Source organism: Vitis vinifera, chromosome 17 (genome assembly GCF_030704535.1).
Source record: "Vitis vinifera cultivar Pinot Noir 40024 chromosome 17, ASM3070453v1".
NCBI lineage: Eukaryota > Viridiplantae > Streptophyta > Magnoliopsida > Vitales > Vitaceae > Vitis > Vitis vinifera.
Window position 1 is genome coordinate 11,468,711 of NC_081821.1, and position 6,776 is coordinate 11,475,486.

The window sequence follows — 6,776 nt, forward strand, 5'->3', positions numbered from 1 at the left end:
TGTCCTCTGTTTTCTTCACTCTGTTTTCCTCTTCTCCTTGCTTCTCTCCTTGCATACTTTGAACGAATTTGGCAAAGGCCTATGAGGCTCCAAATCTTGGTTTCTTCATGAATTTGAGCTTCCAAAAGCTTTGCCATGAACTATATACAATTCTCCCTCATTCTTGGATTGTTTTGGTGATCAAATTACTAACAAAAACACCAAAACTTACACAATTTGATCAAAATTGATTGCAAGGATCCTTAACATGTTAATTGGGTTAAAAGGCAATAACTACTACTCAAAAGTGTTTAAAAGGATTAATTACAAGCTATGAAATAGCACTTTTTGAGTAGTAATCACTCCCCCCAACCGACATATTGCTAGTCCCTTAGCAATGAAGGAGATAAAAACTAAGTAACTATAATAATATACATAAAAGGGATCATGCAAATCACTCCAAAAAATGATATGAGTGGCATGATGGACATCCATGGATCAATAAAGATGTGAATCTCAACCTATAATAAGAGTTGTCAAAGCATTCACTTGATCTTAGAGTACAAAGAATGGATATTATGCAAGTTTAAGCATCAAAAGAATTTCCACTCTCAAAAGATCCAAATCAAATTCTTCCACTAAAAGCTAAGTGTTAATGTGATTAGCTTCCGATTATAGTATGGATAACTATCATCTCCCCCCAACCTAAGTCTTTCTTTAAGCTTAGTAAAATTAACCATCTCTTGATAGGCTAGGAACGCACCTCTTATTCACAATTCTTTTCACTTACTAAACTTAACCAATTCACCCATGTAACAAGCAGAGGATCGGTGACTCCCAACCAATAAAGGCTTAGGGCACCAGGCTTTAAAGGCTTTCGCCACCCCTTCGGACCATGCTCAGGTTTCAAGGCAAGTAAAGAAGTTTATTCTTTTTTTTTTTTTTCTTTTTCTTTTTTCTTTTTTTCTATTTTTTCAAAGACTCATTGGTCTTTATGAGGTGTCCCAACACTATTAAAGAGAGGTTAAAGGTGTCAAATTATGATTTCTCAAGCTTAGAGGGTGAGATAGTTTCACATCTTATAACCGGAATCTAATGTATGTGTGTGCGAATAGCTTAAGGTGGAAGAGATAAGTTTGCATGCAATGGGAGTTTCAACAATTCATCAACTTTTAGAAGAGCATAATACAAACTCTAAGACTCATGTAATCAAGTTGAAACTCGACTTCTCTCATTTAATTTTGAGAGTTAATCCTTAATATCCATGGAGTTTAAAGCAAAAATTTTAAAAATTAAGCAAAAAGCAACTAAATTGCCAAAATAACTTAGCATTATTAACAATACTTACTTCCTCAACTCTCCCCCCAACCAAGCTGAACATTGTCCTCAATGTGACAAAAGCGATTAAAAAATAGGGAGGAAGTGGTACCTCCTTAGTGACATGGAGTCTGAGTCGTATAGGAGAAACCACATGTTTCAAAGAAAACATAAGAGTTAGTGAGTAGAGGAAATAGAAAAATGCCAAGTTTAAACAAAAATGATGTCTATATATGATGCATCATCAGTAATACATCCAATTCTAGAATATAAGACATCAAAACAAGGAGCTATGTATACTAATATAATATGTAAAGACCAAAAAATAAAGAGATGATCAAGTAATGGTAAGGTCCTGTGGAGCTGATGTGTCTGTGATGGCCTCTTGAGTGGGTTGGATCAGGACTTTGGCCTCTGTTCAGGTAATCTCCTTAGGTGGCATAGTCTCATCAACTGGAGCTCTCAGTTGGAGCTATGGGATTTGATGCTTTAAGGAGGTCAGAAATGGAGTGAGAGGCTTGGTGTGTGTGATCCCAAGGTACGCAGGGCTCTCCTCTTCGGATGCATGGTTGCAAGGCTCTGTTGGCATTTTAGCAACTTCTCTTGGCTTTGCAAAATGTTTTTGCAAATCACCCTCCATTTCACAAGTCAATTTCGCAATTTGAAGGCCATTTTTAAGCTTGGAGGTGATTTCGCAGCCATCTCGAAGTTTGGAGATCATTTCACAGCAAAGTGGCATTTTCGCAGACCATTTTTGAAGGTTGGAGCATTTTCGCAGCAGGGGGTGGATTTCGTAGAGCAGGGGAATTCTCGCAACCCATTTCTCAGCTTAAAAGTGATTTCGCAGCTCAAAGGTGATTTCGCAGCCGTATCGCAGCTTCAAAATGAGGGGAACTATGCTGCAAAATGGCACTCGTGTGCCAAAAAGTGGTTTCGCAGCTGCGAAACACCCTTCCAAATGGCGTCTCGTCTGCGAAATTCCCGTTCAGCTTTGCACGCTTGCCTTCCAACGACCATAACTTCTTCATTTCACCTCCAAATCGCGTACCGTTTGAAGCTATGGACTCCTAACTTCCCAAGCTTTGAAACGAGATATCATATGCATAATTTGAGCTCCAGGAAGTGCTTCAAAAATGTGTTCAACAGTAGTGAAATTGAGGTGCGACATTTCCGCTCATGGTTTGCACAGTCATCTTCAAATGGCCATAACTTTTCCGTTTCAAATCCAAATCAAGCACCGTTTGAAGCTGTGGACTCGTGACTTCCCAAGCTTTCAAATGAGATATTACATGCATAATTTGAACTTCGGGAAGTGATCGAAATGTGTCCAACAATTGCCGAAATGGGGGTACGGCTGTGAAATTGGGATTTTTCACTTTTTGGGACTTTGCAGCCGTTTCGCAGCTGCGAAATGAGGGTTACTGTGCTGCGAAATGGCACTCGTGTGCCAAAACCGGCTTCGCAGCCGCGAAATCCTTTGCGGAATGAGACTTTTGTTGCGAAATCAGCCTTTTTCACTTCGCAATGCGTTTCGCAGCTGCGAAACAGATGCTCCTGTGCTGCGAAGTGGCACTCGTGTGCCAAAAGTGCTTTCGCAGCCGCGAAATCCTCTGCGGAATGGGACTTTGGCTGCCAAAAAAAATGAATTTTTTTTTTTTTTGGTTTCGCAGCCATTTTCGCAGCTGCGAAATGAGGTTCACTGTGCTGCGAAATGGCACTCGTGTGCCAAAATCGGCTTCGCAGCTGCCAAACACCCTGCCAAATGGAGCTTTCCCTGCGAAATGGAGGATTTCATGCTTTGGTGGTTCGCAGCCGCTTTCGCAGCTGCGAAATGGGGGCCACTGTGCTGCGAAGTGGCACTCGTGTGCCAAAAGTGGTTTCGCAGCTGCGAAAATTTTCGCAGAGAGGGCAATTGGGCTGCGAACTGGTTTTGCAGCAAAATTTCAATTTCGCAGAGGCTGCGAAATCTCGCAGACCCCTGTTTTTCCCCTGTTTCTCCCCTGTTTTCGCTTCGTTTGACTCCGATTTTGCTCCGATTTTGCTCCGATTTTTTTTTCTTCAATTTCTTTGCAATTCCTCTTGATTTTGATCATCCAAAAACCTATATTACATAAAAAAAAACTAGAATTAAAGCATTGAAATCAAAATTAAAGCAACTAAAAAAAACAAAACAAAAGGATATGGACTAGCTAGTCTTTAAAAAGACTAAGTCCATCAAAAAATTTGATCCTGATTTAGCTTGCCCGGATCCCATATGAAGCTTGCATCCCTCACTTGGGGCTTTCTCTGTATGATTTTCTCATACAAAGCTTGGAGAAAAGGTGTACGCATGTATTTCTTCATCAATTCTTCCTTGATGACTATCCTCTGTGGTTCTTCATCTATATCAAAATCATAGTCATCTTTCTCTATACTTTTCCCCTTTTTCTTTCCTTTGATTTCCTCCCTATTTTCTTTCTCTGTTTCATTCCCTACCTTATGCTCTAGCTTGCATGTGGGCAGATCAACCTCTTTACCACTCCTCAGAGTGATCACTTCTTCAATTTCCTTCACCATTGAAGATTCTCCCTCTTGAGCCTCCATTTCATGGATACTCATGGAATTTTGATAAGGTTGAGAAGGAGAGTTTTCTTTCTCTTGCATTGTGTTGAGGTTGGCAAGCCTTGAGATTGAATCTTGGAGAATATCTAACTTTTGGGCCATATCATTTTGCATTTCATCCATCCTTTTATTCAAAGTACTCTCCATTCTGTCAATTCTTTGATTGATTTGAGCATTGATGGCTTCTTGCTTTCCAACAAAATCTCCCACGACCTTGCAAAGATACACCATAGCTTGTTCAAGGTTTGAGGCTTGCTGTGGTGCTTGAGCAGGTTGCTGATACTGAGGTGGCTGTGGTTTCCAAGAGAATTTTGGATGGTCCCTCCAATTGGAATTGTAGGTGTTGCAATCACCAAACATTTCCCTCTCGGATGGAATGGTAGGACACTCATCCACTAAGTGCTCATAAGATAGACAAATGGCACAAGGCATAGCTTGCAATGGTGTTTGAGAGATGGCTTGCACTTCTTGCATCTGGTTCATTTCTAGCTCATCTAATTTCCTTTCCATAGCTGCAATCTCTGCCTTCATGTCCATGCCGTCATTCAAAATATACATCTCACCCTTAGCTTTAGGTTGAGACATCATTCTTCCCATATCTCTAGCATTTGGTTCATCCCATCCTCTTGAGAATTTAGCCACATAACTCATGAAGTTCATGGCTTCCTCTGCTATGGTATTGAATATGGCATGCACAACTAGCAATTTGTGAATTAAAAACAGAGAACACAAAAGAAAACAAAAGAAAAACAATTCAAAGAAAGAAAATTAAGGTAAACTAAAAACTAAATAAAAGGTATACTAAAATATGAACAATAAAGAAATAAAAAGAGTTAGCAAAAGGAAAAGAAAAGTCACCAAACTTGTGATGAAGATCACAAGTACTCTAGAAAAGGTGATATCACTGTAAAGTGGCACCATCCCCGGCAACGGCGCCATTTGATTCGTCCCTAGCAGCGGCAGTGGCAATGGCACCATTTGATTCGAGGTTTGATCCCCGGCAACGGCGCCATTTGATTCGTCCCTAGCAGCGGCAGTGGCAATGGCACCATTTGATTCGAGGTTTGATCCCCGGCAACGGCGCCATTTGATTCATGCCCAATTGGTGTCTCAGCTGATTCGTGTCCAGCTGGTGCTCCTTGATTGAGGGATTGATCAACAAAATTTATAACCTATTACACCATATACTAGGGTAGCAAAGACAAAGCTACTATAGCATAGTGGCTCTAGGATCGTTCACTGGGATGGGTTTTCACTTCACAAATGATATCAATTCAAAGCTGAATTGGTGCCTTTTCATTTCAAGGTTAGCTTTAAAAGAAAACATAAAGATTTTTGAATGAAAAAGGTTTAGGTTTTAAGCTAACTAAAAAGAAAGTAATGGGAATTACTTATGAAGAAAAGTGTTTCTTGGAGTTTAGATCACTAGGCTCAGGTTCCTCATACAAAAAGGGAGTTCCGGTCACTTGTTTATTTTCCTCGCATTAGAGAATTAACATATAGTTCCTTCTCCAACCGGTGTTGTACAGATGCTTCCCATCAATGGGTTCAAACACTAAATCCCTCTCACTGATGCACCTTGCAATGGTTCATGCCTCTCACGAGCACTTACCATTCAAGGAGATCTTTAACCTTGGACTTCCCTTCTCAAACTCGCAAGAGATAACTAATGGATGTCTCCTAGGAGTCCAAAAGCTTACCAAGTGTTGGTAATTCCGGAAAATCCTACCTTGAAGTCACCTACCAGAGGCTCGCAAGGGGTAAACTAGTGCATTTCCATGGTTGGAAATCACTTGCCTTACCAAGTGTTGGCCCAGGTGACTCAAAGGTGTTTTAAGTTAACTAAAAACATAGAAATCACTAACGGGTCACACTTTCTCTTCATTAAAAACTAAAACAACAAAACTTCCAAATTATGCATGTGGAAACTTACCCGGCTTTCCTTACTCCAAGAGACAAAAAGCTTAGCCTCTCATCCTCTGTGGAAAAATCCTCAGAGTTTGGTTGGCTAGAAAGAAAAGTAAATGAAAAATGAAAGAGAAGGAAAAACAGAGCAAGGCTCTGTATATTCTATATATGATCGATATTACATATATGATCCTCCTCCCTTTTTTTTACAGTGGATGCAAGGGAATATATATAGAGGAGTTTTTCCAACCTTCCTAGCTAAGAAATCTTGTGGTTGGTGGCTTACAAGGAGAAAAATGGAAATTTATACAAAAATATCTGAAGAAAAGATCTAAAAGAGTCGGTGCACAAATATCAGGAAGCACTAAGGACATTTCGCAGGTGAAAATGGTGTCTGCGAGATTTCGCAGACACTCAAGAGGGCTGCGAAATATTTTCGCAACAACAAGTTAAACTCGCAGGGCTGCGAAATTGGCTTCCACCTTGAGGTTCTCAGCGTTCCAGCTTGCGGCATGTATCGGGTAGCTTCAGGAGGAATTCCATAGCACTGTACAAAAAGGCTGCGAAATTCTCGCAACAAAAGGCTGATTTCGCAACACTTTGGAGTGATCTGCTTGTAATGGCTGTAACTCCTTCGTTTCAACTCCGAATCGCGCACCGTTTGAAGCATTGGATTCTTGACTTCCTGAGCTTTGAAATGGTATATAGAATGTAGAAAATAGACTTCGGGAAGTGCTCCAAAAGTGCGCATGAAGACTGCAGCTGCTTGTCCTCTGTTTTCTTCACTCTGTTTTCCTCTTCTCCTTGCTTCTCTCCTTGCATACTTTGAACGAATTTGGCAAAGGCCTATGAGGCTCCAAATCTTGGTTTCTTCATGAATTTGAGCTTCCAAAAGCTTTGCCATGAACTATATACAATTCTCCCTCATTCTTGGATTGTTTTGGTGATCAAATTACTAACAAAAACACCAA